The sequence below is a fragment of the Seriola aureovittata genome, chromosome 9 (assembly GCF_021018895.1).
Source record: "Seriola aureovittata isolate HTS-2021-v1 ecotype China chromosome 9, ASM2101889v1, whole genome shotgun sequence".
NCBI classification, from domain to species: domain Eukaryota; kingdom Metazoa; phylum Chordata; class Actinopteri; order Carangiformes; family Carangidae; genus Seriola; species Seriola aureovittata.
The window spans coordinates 12,323,313-12,337,500 of NC_079372.1; the positions used below are offsets into that span (position 1 = coordinate 12,323,313).

Consider the following 14,188-nt stretch of genomic DNA (forward strand, 5'->3'; position numbering starts at 1 on the left):
TACATCGCCATAATGTACTATGTCGTTTTTTTTTCCGTTTTTAGGCCTTACCATACTGTTTTTATACCTTAAATACTATGATGCCTTTTGGAAAATTTTATGCCTCATTATAATGACATTTTTATATCATTTCATGTCTTATTATACTAAGACATATTTGTGACTTTTTATGCCATACTATACTATGACATTATTATCCCCTCCTATATTATGGCGTTTTTTCACTTTTTATGTTATACTATACTATGCCGTGTTTTATCCAATTTTTCAGCCTTACTATACGGTTTTTATACCTTAAATATTATGGTTCTTTTTGAAAATTTTATGTGTCATTATAACATGACATTTTTACATCATTCATGCCTTATTATACTATGACATTTTTATGACTTTTTATGCCTAGTATACTGTGTCGTTTTTTTTTTTTTTTCCATTTTTAGGCCTTACTATACTACGTTTTTCAGTTTTATGCCATACTATACTATGGCGTTTTTTTCCATTTTTAGGCCTTACTATACTATGATGTTTTTTCACTTTTTATGCCTTACTATACCATGGTGTTTTTTCACTTTTTATGCCATACTATACTATTGCATTTTTTTCACTTTTTATGCCATACTATACTATATTGTTTTTGTTTTTTTTCCCACTCTTTAGCCCTTATTATACTATGACATTATGCCATTCTATACCGTGAAGTTTTTTCACTTTTTATGCCATACTATACTGTCATTTTTATACCTAACATACTATGGTGCTTTTTGACAATTCTATGCCTCATTATAACATGTTTACCAATTTATGTCATATTATACTATGATGTTTTTTCACTTTTGATACCATAGTATACTATGACATTATTATGCCTTCCTATATTATGGGTTTTTTTCACTTTTTATGCTATAGTGTACTATGTCGTTTTTTTTTACATTTTTAGGCCTTACTATACCATGACGTTTTTTCACTTTTTATACCATACTATACTAAGGTGTTTTTTCACTTTTTTATGACAGTGTATACAATGACGGTTTTACACTTTTTATGCCATACTATACTATGGTGTTTTTTTCCATTTTTAGGCCTTACTATACTATGTTTTTTAAATTTTATGCCTCATTTTAACATGACATTTTTAGATCATTTCATGCCTTATTATACCATGACACATTTATGACTATTTATGCCATAGTATACTGTGTCATTTTGTTTTTCCATTTTTAGGCCTTACTATACTACGTTTTTTTTCACTTTTTATACCAGACTATACTATGGCGTTTTTTTATTTTTAGGCCATACTATACTATGACCTTGTATCACAATTTTATGCCATAGTATACTATGGTGTTTTTTTTTTTTTTTTTTTTTTTTTTTTTTGTTTTTTCTCCAATATTTGGGGCCTTTATTTTCATACCTTACATACTATAGCGCTTTTTGACAATTTTATGCCTCATTATAACATGACATTTTTATATCAATTCATGCCTTACTATACTATGACTTTTCATGCCAAATTATATTTTGGCGTTTTTTGACTTTTTATGTCATAGTATACTATGATGTTTTTGACCTTTTTTAAGCTTTACTATACTGTGTCCTTTTATTCCTTACCATACTATGACATTTTTTGACACTTTTATGGCATTACGTTTTTTGGCTTTTTTATGGCTTACTTTATTATGTCGTTTTATTCCTTACCATACTATGACGTTTTTATGACTTTTTATGCCTTAATTTACTACGATGTTTTTTTTTTTTTTTTTGACGTTTTATGCCATACTATACTATGACATTTTTTGACATTTTTATGCCTTACTATATTATGACGTTTTTTGGCAATTTTATGCCTTACTATACATGTGAGTTGATGCCTTACCATACTATGACGTTTTTATGACTTTTTATGCCTTAATTTACTTTGATGTTTTTTTGACTTTTTATGGCTTACTATAATTATGACGTTTTTTGGCAATTTTATGCCTTACTATACTATGTGAGTTGATGTCTTACCATACTATGACGTTTTTGACCTTTTAATCCCGAATATAATTTTTTTTTTTTTTTTTTTTTTTTACATTTTATGCCATACTATACTACGACTTTTTTTTGGCTTTTTTATGGCTTACTTTATGATGTCGTTTTATACCCTGCCATACTATGATGTTTTTATGACTTTTATACCTTAATATAGTATGACGATTTTTTGACGTTTTATGCCATACTATACTATGTGAGTTGATGTCTTACCATACTATGACGTTTTTATGACCTTTTAATCCCTAATATAATTTTTTTTTTTTTTTTTTTTACATTTTATGCCATACTATACTACGACTTTTTTTGGCTTTTTTATGGCTTACTTTATGATGTCGTTTTATACCCTGCCATACTATGATGTTTTTATGACTTTTATACCTTAATATAGTATGACGATTTTTTGACGTTTTATGCCATACTATACTATGACGTTTTTTGACATTTGTATGCCATACTATAGTATGATGTTTTTTGACACTTATGGCATTACGTTTTTTGGCTTTTTTATGGCTTACTTTGTCGTTTTATTCCTTACCATACTATGACGTTTTTATGATTTTTTTATGCCTTAATTTACAATGATGTTTTTTGACGTTTTATGCCATACTATACTATGACGTTTTTTGACATTTTTATGCCTTACTATATTGTGACGTTTTTTTGCAATTTTATGGCTTACTATATTATGACGTTTTTTGGCAATTTTATGCCTTACTATACTATGTGAGTCGAAGCCTTACCATACTATAACCTTTTGATGACCTTTTATGCCCTAATATAATATTATGTTTTTTTAACGTTTTATGCCATACTATACTATGACATTTTTTGACATTTTTATGCCATACTATACTATGACGTTTTTTGACACCTTTATGGCATTACGTTTTTGGGCTTTTTTATGGCTTACTTTATGATGTCGTTTTATTCCCTGCCATACTATGACGTTTTTTGACATTTTTATGCCTTACTATATTATGACGTTTTTTGGCAATTTTATGCCTTACTATACTATGTTAGTTGATGCCTCACAATACTATGACGTTTTTATGACCCTTTAATCCCTAATATAATTTTTTTTTTTTTTATTTTTTTTTTTTTAAACATTTTATGCCATACTATACTATGACGTTTTCTGGCTTTTTTTTATGGCTTACTTTATTATGTCGTTTTATTCCTTACCATACTTTGACGTTTTTATGACTTTTTATGCCTTAATTTACTATGATGTTTTTTTTTGACATTTTTATGCCTTACTATATTATGACGTTTTTTGGCAATTTTATGCCATACTATTAAGTTTTTTGGCAATTTTATGCCTTACTATACTATGTTAGTTGATGCCTTACCATACTATGACCTTTTGATGACCTTTTATGCCCTAATATAATATTATGTTTTTTGACATTTTATGCCATACTATACTATGACATTTTTTGGCACCTTTATGGCATTACGTTTTTGGGCTTTTTTTATGGCTTACTTTATGATGTCGTTTTATTCCCTGCCATACTATGATGTTTTTATGACTTTTATGCCTTAATATAGTATGACGTTTTTTTTGACATTTTTATACTATACTATTAAGTTTTTTGGCAATTTTATGCCTTACTATACTATGTTAGTTGATGCCTTACCATACTATCACCTTTTGATGACCTTTTATGCCCTAATATAATATTATGTTTTTTGGCATTTTTATGCCATACTATACTATGACGTTTTTTGACACTTTTATGGCATTACGTTTTTTGGCTTTTTTATGGCTTACTTTATGATGTCGTTTTATTCCTTACCATACTATGACGTTTTTATGACTTTTATACCTTAATATAGTATGATGTTTTTTGACACTTATGGCATTACGTTTTTTGGCTTTTTTATGGCTTACTTTATGTCGTTTTATTCCTTACCATACTATGAAGTTTTTATGATTTTTTATGCCTTAATTTACAATGATGTTTTTTTGACGTTTTATGCCATACTATACTATGACGTTTTTTGACATTTTTATGCCTTACTATATTGTGACGTTTTTTTGCAATTTTATGCCTTACTATATTATGACGTTTTTTGGCAATTTTATGCCTTACTATACTATGTGAGTCGATGCCTTAGCATACTATGACCTTTTGATGACCTTTTTTGCCCTAATATAATATTATGTTTTTTTAACGTTTGATGCCATACTATACTATGACCTTTTTTGACACTTTTATGGCATTACGTTTTTTGACTTTTTTTATGGCTTACTTTATTATGTCGTTTTATTCCTTACCATACTATGATGTTTTTATGCCTTAATTTGCTATGATGTTTTTTTTTGACATTTTATGCCATACTATACTATGACGTTTTTTGGCTTTTTTTTATGGCTTACTATATTATGACGTTTTTTGGCAATTTTATGCCTTTCTATACTATGTGAGTCGATGCCTTACCATACTATGACCTTTTGATGACCTTTTATGCCCTAATATAATATTATGTTTTTTTAACGTTTTATGCCATACTATACTATGACATTTTTTGACATTTTTATGCCATACTATACTATGACGTTTTTTGACACCTTTATGGCATTACGTTTTTGGGCTTTTTTATGGCTTACTTTATGATGTCGTTTTATTCCCTGCCATACTATGATGTTTTTATGACTTTTTATGCCTTAATTTACTATGACGTTTTTTGACATTTTTATGCCTTACTATATTATGACGTTTTTTGGCAATTTTATGCCTTACTATACTATGTTAGTTGATGCCTCACAATACTATGACGTTTTTATGACCTTTTAATCCCTAATATAATTTTTTTTTTTTTTTTTTTTTTTTTTTTTAAACATTTTATGCCATACTATACTATGACGTTTTCTGGCTTTTTTTTATGGCTTACTTTATTATGTCGTTTTATTCCTTACCATACTTTGACGTTTTTATGACTTTTTATGCCTTAATTTACTATGATGTTTTTTTTTGACATTTTTATGGCATTACGTTTTTGGGCTTTTTTATGGCTTACTTTATGATGTCGTTTTATTCCCTGCCATACTATGATGTTTTTATGACTTTTTATGCCTTAATTTACTATGATGTTTTTTTGACGTTTTATGCCATACTATACTATGACGTTTTTTGACATTTTTATGCCTTACTATATTATGACGTTTTTTGGCAATTTTATGCCTTACTATACTATGTTAGTTGATGCCTCACAATACTATGACGTTTTTATGACCTTTTAATCCCTAATATAATTTTTTTTTTTTTTTTTTAAACATTTTATGCCATACTATACTATGACGTTTTCTGGCTTTTTTTTATGGCTTACTTTATTATGTCGTTTTATTCTATACCATACTTTGACGTTTTTATGACTTTTTATGCCTTAATTTACTATGTTTTTTTTTTTTGACATTTTTATGGCATTACGTTTTTGGGCTTTTTTATGGCTTACTTTATGATGTCGTTTTATTCCCTGCCATACTATGATGTTTTTATGACTTTTTATGCCTTAATTTACTATGATGTTTTTTGACATTTTTATGCCTTACTATATTATGACGTTTTTTGGCAATTTTATGCCTTACTATACTATGTTAGTTGATGCCTCACAATACTATGACGTTTTTATGACCTTTTAATCCCTAATATAATTTTTTTTTAATTTTATTTTTTTTAAACATTTTATGCCATACTATACTATGACATTTTCTGGCTTTTTTTTTATGGCTTACTTTATTATGTCGTTTTATTCCTTACCATACTTTGACGTTTTTATGACTTTTTAATGCCTTAATTTACTATGATGTTTTTTTTTTTTTGACATTTTTATGCCTTACTATATTATGACGTTTTTTGGCAATTTTATGCCATACTATTAAGTTTTTTGGCAATTTTATGCCTTACTATACTATGTTAGTTGATGCCTTACCATACTATGACCTTTTGATGACCTTTTATGCCCTAATATAATATTATGTTTTTTTGACATTTTTATGCCATACTATACTATGATATTTTTTGGCACCTTTATGGCATTACGTTTTTGGGCTTTTTTTATGGCTTACTTTATGATGTCGTTTTATTCCCTGCCATATTATGATGTTTTTATGACTTTTATGCCTTAATATAGTATGATGTTTTTTTTGACATTTTTATGCCATACTATTAAGTTTTTTGGCAATTTTATGCCTTACTATACTATGTTAGTTGATGCCTTACCATACTATGACCTTTTGATGACCTTTTATGCCCTAATATAATATAATGTTTTTTTGACATTTTTATGCCATACTATACTATGACGTTTTTTGACACTTTTATGGCATTACGTTTTTTGGCTTTTTTTATGGCTTACTTTATTATGTCGTTTTATTCCTTACCATACTATGACGTTTTTATGACTTTTTATGCCTTAATTTACTATGATGTTTTTTTGACGTTTAATGCCATACTATGACGTTTTTTGACATTTTTATGCCTTACTATATTATGACGTTTTTTGGCAATTTTATGCCTTACTATATTATGTTAGTTGATGCCTCACAATACTATGACGTTTTTATGACCTTTTAATCCCTAATATAATTTTTTTTTTTTTTTTTTTTTTTTTTTTTTTTAAACATTTTATGCCATACTATACTATGACGTTTTCTGGCTTTTTTTATGGCTTACTTTATTATGTCGTTTTATTCCTTACCATACTTTGACGTTTTTATGACTTTTTATGCCTTAATTTACTATGATGTTTTTTTGACATTTTTATGGCATTACGTTTTTGGGCTTTTTTTATGCCTTACTATACTATGACGTTTTTTGACATTTTTATGCCATACTATACTATGATGTTTTTATGACTTTTTATGCCTTAATTTACTATGATGTTTTTTTGACGTTTTATGCCATACTATACTATGACGTTTTTTGACATTTTTATGCCTTACTATATTATGACGTTTTTTGGCAATTTTATGCCTTACTATACATGTGAGTTGATGCCTTACCATACTATGACGTTTTTATGACTTTTTATGCCTTAATTTACTTTGATGTTTTTTTGACTTTTTATGGCTTACTATAATTATGACGTTTTTTGGCAATTTTATGCCTTACTATACTATGTGAGTTGATGTCTTACCATACTATGACGTTTTTGACCTTTTAATCCCGAATATAATTTTTTTTTTTTTTTTTTTTTTACATTTTATGCCATACTATACTACGACTTTTTTTTGGCTTTTTTTATGGCTTACTTTATGATGTCGTTTTATACCCTGCCATACTATGATGTTTTTATGACTTTTATACCTTAATATAGTATGACGATTTTTTGACGTTTTATGCCATACTATACTATGACGTTTTTTGACATTTGTATGCCATACTGTAGTATGATGTTTTTTGACACTTATGGCATTACGTTTTTTGGCTTTTTTTATGGCTTACTTTGTCGTTTTATTCCTTACCATACTATGACGTTTTTATGATTTTTTATGCCTTAATTTACAATGATGTTTTTTTGACGTTTTATGCTATACTATACTATGACGTTTTTTTGACATTTTTATGCCTTACTATATTATGACGTTTTTTGGCTTTTTTTATGGCTTACTATAATTATGACGTTTTTTGGCAATTTAATGCCTTACTATACTATGATGTTTTTTTGACATTTTTATGCCTTACTATATTATGACGTTTTTTGGCAATTTTATGCCTTACTATACTATGTGAGTCGATGCCTTAGCATACTATGACCTTTTGATGACCTTTTATGCCTAATATAATATTATGTTTTTTTAATGTTTGATGCCATACTATACTATGACCTTTTTTGACACTTTTATGGCATTACGTTTTTTTGACTTTTTTTATGGCTTACTTTATTATGTCGTTTTATTCCTTACCATACTATGATGTTTTTATGCCTTAATTTGCTATGATGTTTTTTTTTTTGACATTTTTATGCCATACTATACTATGACGTTTTTTGGCTTTTTTTATGCCTTACTATATTATGACGTTTTTTGGCAATTTTATGCCTTACTATACTATGTTAGTTGATGCCTCACAATACTATGACGTTTTTATGACCCTTTAATCCCTAATATAATTTTTTTTTTTTTATTTTTTTTTTTTAACATTTTATGCCATACTATACTATGACGTTTTCTGGCTTTTTTTATGGCCTACTTTATTATGTCGTTTTATTCCTTACCATACTTTGACGTTTTTATGACTTTTTATGCCTTAATTTACTGATGTTTTTTTTTTTTGACATTTTTATGCCTTACTATATTATGACGTTTTTTGGCAATTTTATGCCATACTATTAAGTTTTTTGGCAATTTTATGCCTTACTATACTATGTTAGTTGATGCCTTACCATACTATGACCTTTTGATGAACTTTTATGCCCTAATATAATATCATGTTTTTTGACATTTTATGCCATACTATACTATGACATTTTTTGGCACCTTTATGGCATTACGTTTTTGGGCTTTTTTTATGGCTTACTTTATGATGTCGTTTTATTCCCTGCCATACTATGATGTTTTTATGACTTTTATGCCTTAATATAGTATGACGTTTTTTTTGACATTTTTATACTATTAAGTTTTTTGGCAATTTTATGCCTTACTATACTATGTTAGTTGATGCCTTACCATACTATCACCTTTTGATGACCTTTTATGCCCTAATATAATATTATGTTTTTTGGCATTTTTATGCCATACTATACTATGACGTTTTTTGACACTTTTATGGCATTACGTTTTTTGGCTTTTTTATGGCTTACTTTATGATGTCGTTTTATTCCTTACCATACTATGACGTTTTTATGACTTTTATACCTTAATATAGTATGATGTTTTTTTGACACTTATGGCATTACGTTTTTTTGGCTTTTTTTATGGCTTACTTTATTATGTCGTTTTATTCCTTACCATACTATGACGTTTTTATGATTTTTTATGCCTTAATTTACAATGATGTTTTTTTGACGTTTTATGCCATACTATACTATGACGTTTTTTGACATTTTTATGCCTTACTATATTGTGACGTTTTTTTGCAATTTTATGCCTTACTATATTATGACGTTTTTTGGCAATTTTATGCCTTACTATACTATGTGAGTCGATGCCTTACCATACTATGACCTTTTGATGACCTTTTTTGCCCTAATATAATATTATGTTTTTTTAACGTTTGATGCCATACTATACTATGACCTTTTTTGACACTTTTATGGCATTACGTTTTTTGACTTTTTTTATGGCTTACTTTATTATGTCGTTTTATTCCTTACCATACTATGATGTTTTTATGCCTTAATTTGCTATGATGTTTTTTTTTTTTGACATTTTTATGCCATACTATACTATGATGTTTTTTTGACATTTTTATGCCTTACTATATTATGACGTTTTTTGGCAATTTTATGCCTTACTATACTATGTGAGTCGATGCCTTAGCATACTATGACCTTTTGATGACCTTTTATGCCTAATATAATATTATGTTTTTTTAATGTTTGATGCCATACTATACTATGACCTTTTTTGACACTTTTATGGCATTACGTTTTTTGACTTTTTTTATGGCTTACTTTATTATGTCGTTTTATTCCTTACCATACTATGATGTTTTTATGCCTTAATTTGCTATGATGTTTTTTTTTTGACATTTTATGCCATACTATACTATGACGTTTTTTGGCTTTTTTTATGGCTTACTATATTATGACGTTTTTTGGCAATTTTATGCCTTTCTATACTATGTGAGTCGATGCCTTACCATACTATGACCTTTTGATGACCTTTTATGCCCTAATATAATATTATGTTTTTTTAACGTTTTATGCCATACTATACTATGACATGTTTTGACATTTTTATGCCATACTATACTATGACGTTTTTTGACACCTTTATGGCATTACGTTTTTGGGCTTTTTTATGGCTTACTTTATGATGTCGTTTTATTCCCTGCCATACTATGATGTTTTTATGACTTTTTATGCCTTAATTTACTATGATGTTTTTTTGACGTTTTATGCCATACTATACTATGACGTTTTTTGACATTTTTATGCCTTACTATATTATGACGTTTTTTGGCAATTTTATGCCTTACTATACTATGTTAGTTGATGCCTCACAATACTATGACGTTTTTATGACCTTTTAATCCCTAATATAATTTTTTTTTTTTTTTTTTAAACATTTTATGCCATACTATACTATGACGTTTTCTTGCTTTTTTTTATGGCTTACTTTATTATGTCGTTTTATTCTATACCATACTTTGACGTTTTTATGACTTTTTATGCCTTAATTTACTATGATGTTTTTTTTTTTTTTGACATTTTTATGGCATTACGTTTTTGGGCTTTTTTATGGCTTACTTTATGATGTCGTTTTATTCCCTGCCATACTATGATGTTTTTATGACTTTTTATGCCTTAATTTACTATGATGTTTTTTTGACGTTTTATGCCATACTATACTATGACGTTTTTTGACATTTTTATGCCTTACTATATTATGACGTTTTTTGGCAATTTTATGCCTTACTATACTATGTTAGTTGATGCCTCACAATACTATGACGTTTTTATGACCTTTTAATCCCTAATATAATTTTTATTTATTTATTTATTTTTTTTAAACATTTTATGCCATACTATACTATGACGTTTTCTGGCTTTTTTTTATGGCTTACTTTATTATGTCGTTTTATTCCTTACCATACTTTGACGTTTTTATGACTTTTTATGCCTTAATTTACTATGATGTTTTTTTTTTTTTGACATTTTTATGCCTTACTATATTATGACGTTTTTTGGCAATTTTATGCCATACTATTAAGTTTTTTGGCAATTTTTATGGCTTACTTTATGATGTCGTTTTATTCCCTGCCATATTATGATGTTTTTATGACTTTTATGCCTTAATATAGTATGACGTTTTTTTTGACATTTTTATACTATACTATTAAGTTTTTTGGCAATTTTATGCCTTACTATACTATGTTAGTTGATGCCTTACCATACTATGACCTTTTGATGACCTTTTATGCCCTAATATAATATGTTTTTTGACATTTTTATGCCATACTATACTATGACGTTTTTTGGCTTTTTTATGGCTGACTTTATTATGTCGTTTTATTCCTTACCATACTATGACGTTTTTATGACTTTTTATGCCTTAATTTACTATGATGTTTTTTTTGACGTTTTTATGCCATACTATACTATTAAGTTTTTTTTTTTTTTGCAATTTTATGCCTCACTATACTATGTTAGTTGATGCCTTACCATACTATGACCTTTTGATGACCTTTTAATCCCTAATATAATTTTTTTTTTAATTTTATTTTTTTAAACATTTTATGCCATACTATACTATGACGTTTTCTTGCTTTTTTTTATGGCTTAATTTATTATGTCGTTTTATTCCTTACCATACTTTGACGTTTTTATGACTTTTTATGCCTTAATTTACTATGATGTTTTTTTTTTTTGACATTTTTATGGCATTACGTTTTTGGGCTTTTTTATGGCTTACTTTATGATGTCGTTTTATTCCCTGCCATACTATGATGTTTTTATGACTTTTTATGCCTTAATTTACTATGATGTTTTTTTGACGTTTTATGCCATACTATACTATGACGTTTTTTGACATTTTTATGCCTTACTATATTATGACGTTTTTTGGCAATTTTATGCCTTACTATACTATGTTAGTTGATGCCTCACAATACTATGACGTTTTTATGACCTTTTAATCCCTAATATAATTTTTATTTATTTATTTTATTTTTTTTAAACATTTTATGCCATACTATACTATGACGTTTTCTGGCTTTTTTTTATGGCTTACTTTATTATGTCGTTTTATTCCTTACCATACTTTGACGTTTTTATGACTTTTTATGCCTTAATTTACTATGATGTTTTTTTTTGACATTTTTATGCCTTACTATATTATGACGTTTTTTGGCAATTTTATGCCATACTATTAAGTTTTTTGGCAATTTTATGCCTTACTATACTATGTTAGTTGATGCCTTACCATACTATGACCTTTTGATGACCTTTTATGCCCTAATATAATATTATGTTTTTTGACATTTTATGCCATACTATACTATGACATTTTTTGGCACCTTTATGGCATTACGTTTTTGGGCTTTTTTTATGGCTTACTTTATGATGTCGTTTTATTCCCTGCTATACTATGATGTTTTTATGACTTTTATGCCTTAATATAGTATGACGTTTTTTTTGACATTTTTATACTATAGTATTAAGTTTTTTGGCAATTTTATGCCTTACTATACTATGTTAGTTGATGCCTTACCATACTATGACCTTTTGATGACCTTTTATGCCCTAATATAATATTATGTTTTTTGACATTTTTATGCCATACTATACTATGACGTTTTTTCACACTTTTATGGCATTACGTTTTTTGGCTTTTTTATGGCTTACTTTATGATGTCGTTTTATTCCTTACCATACTATGACGTTTTTATGACTTTTTATGCCTTAATTTACTATGATGTTTTTTTGACGTTTTATGCCATACTATACTATGATGTTTTTTGACATTTTTATGCCTTACTATATTATGACGTTTTTTGACAATTTTATGCCTTACTATACTATGTTAGTTGATGCCTCACAATACTATGACGTTTTTATGACCTTTTAATCCCTAATATAATTTTTATTTTTTATTTTTTTTTTTTTTAAACATTTTATGCCATACTATACTATGACGTTTTCTGGCTTTTTTTTATGGCTTACTTTATTATGTCGTTTTATTCTTTACCATACTTTGACGTTTTTATGACTTTTTATGCCTTAATTTACTATGTTTTTTTTTTTTGACATTTTTATGGCATTACGTTTTTGGGCTTTTTTATGGCTTACTTTATGATGTCGTTTTATTATCTGCCATACTATGATGTTTTTATGACTTTTTATGCCTTAATTTACTATGATGTTTTTTGACATTTTTATGCCTTACTATATTATGACGTTTTTTGGCAATTTTATGCCTTACTATACTATGTTAGTTGATGCCTCACAATACTATGACGTTTTTATGACCTTTTAATCCCTAATATAATTTTTTTTTTAATTTTATTTTTTTTAAACATTTTATGCCATACTATACTATGACGTTTTCTGGCTTTTTTTTTTCTGGCTTACTTTATTATGTCGTTTTATTCCTTACCATACTTTGACGTTTTTATGACTTTTTATGCCTTAATTTACTATGATGTTTTTTTTTTTTGACATTTTTATGCCTTACTATATTATGACGTTTTTTGGCAATTTTATGCCATACTATTAAGTTTTTTGGCAATTTTATGCCTTACTATACTATGTTAGTTGATGCCTTACCATACTATGACCTTTTGATGACCTTTTATGCCCTAATATAATATTATGTTTTTTGACATTTTATGCCATACTATACTATGACATTTTTTGGCACCTTTATGGCATTACGTTTTTGGGCTTTTTTTATGGCTTACTTTATGATGTCGTTTTATTCCCTGCCATATTATGATGTTTTTATGACTTTTATGCCTTAATATAGTATGACGTTTTTTTTGACATTTTTATACTATACTATTAAGTTTTTTGGCAATTTTATGCCTTACTATACTATGTTAGTTGATGCCTTACCATACTATGACCTTTTGATGACCTTTTATGCCCTAATATAATATAATGTTTTTTGACATTTTTATGCCATACTATACTATGACGTTTTTTGACACTTTTATGGCATTACGTTTTTTGGCTTTTTTATGGCTTACTTTATTATGTCGTTTTATTCCTTACCATACTATGACGTTTTTATGACTTTTTATGCCTTAATTTACTATGATGTTTTTTTGACGTTTAATGCCATACTATGACGTTTTTTGACATTTTTATGCCTTACTATATTATGACGTTTTTTGGCAATTTTATGCCTTACTATATTATGTTAGTTGATGCCTCACAATACTATGACGTTTTTATGACCTTTTAATCCCTAATATAATTTTTTTTTTTTTTTTTTTTTTTTTTAAACATTTTATGCCATACTATACTATGACGTTTTCTGGCTTTT

At 27.3% G+C, this 14,188-nt stretch overlaps 1 protein-coding gene across 1 annotated transcript in view; it reads left to right on the forward strand.

Moving 5' to 3' along the window:
- Positions 1-14,188, forward strand: part of LOC130175220 (sushi, von Willebrand factor type A, EGF and pentraxin domain-containing protein 1-like) — a 28,583-nt gene that overhangs the window by 2,801 nt on the left and 11,594 nt on the right. The window lies entirely within an intron of this gene.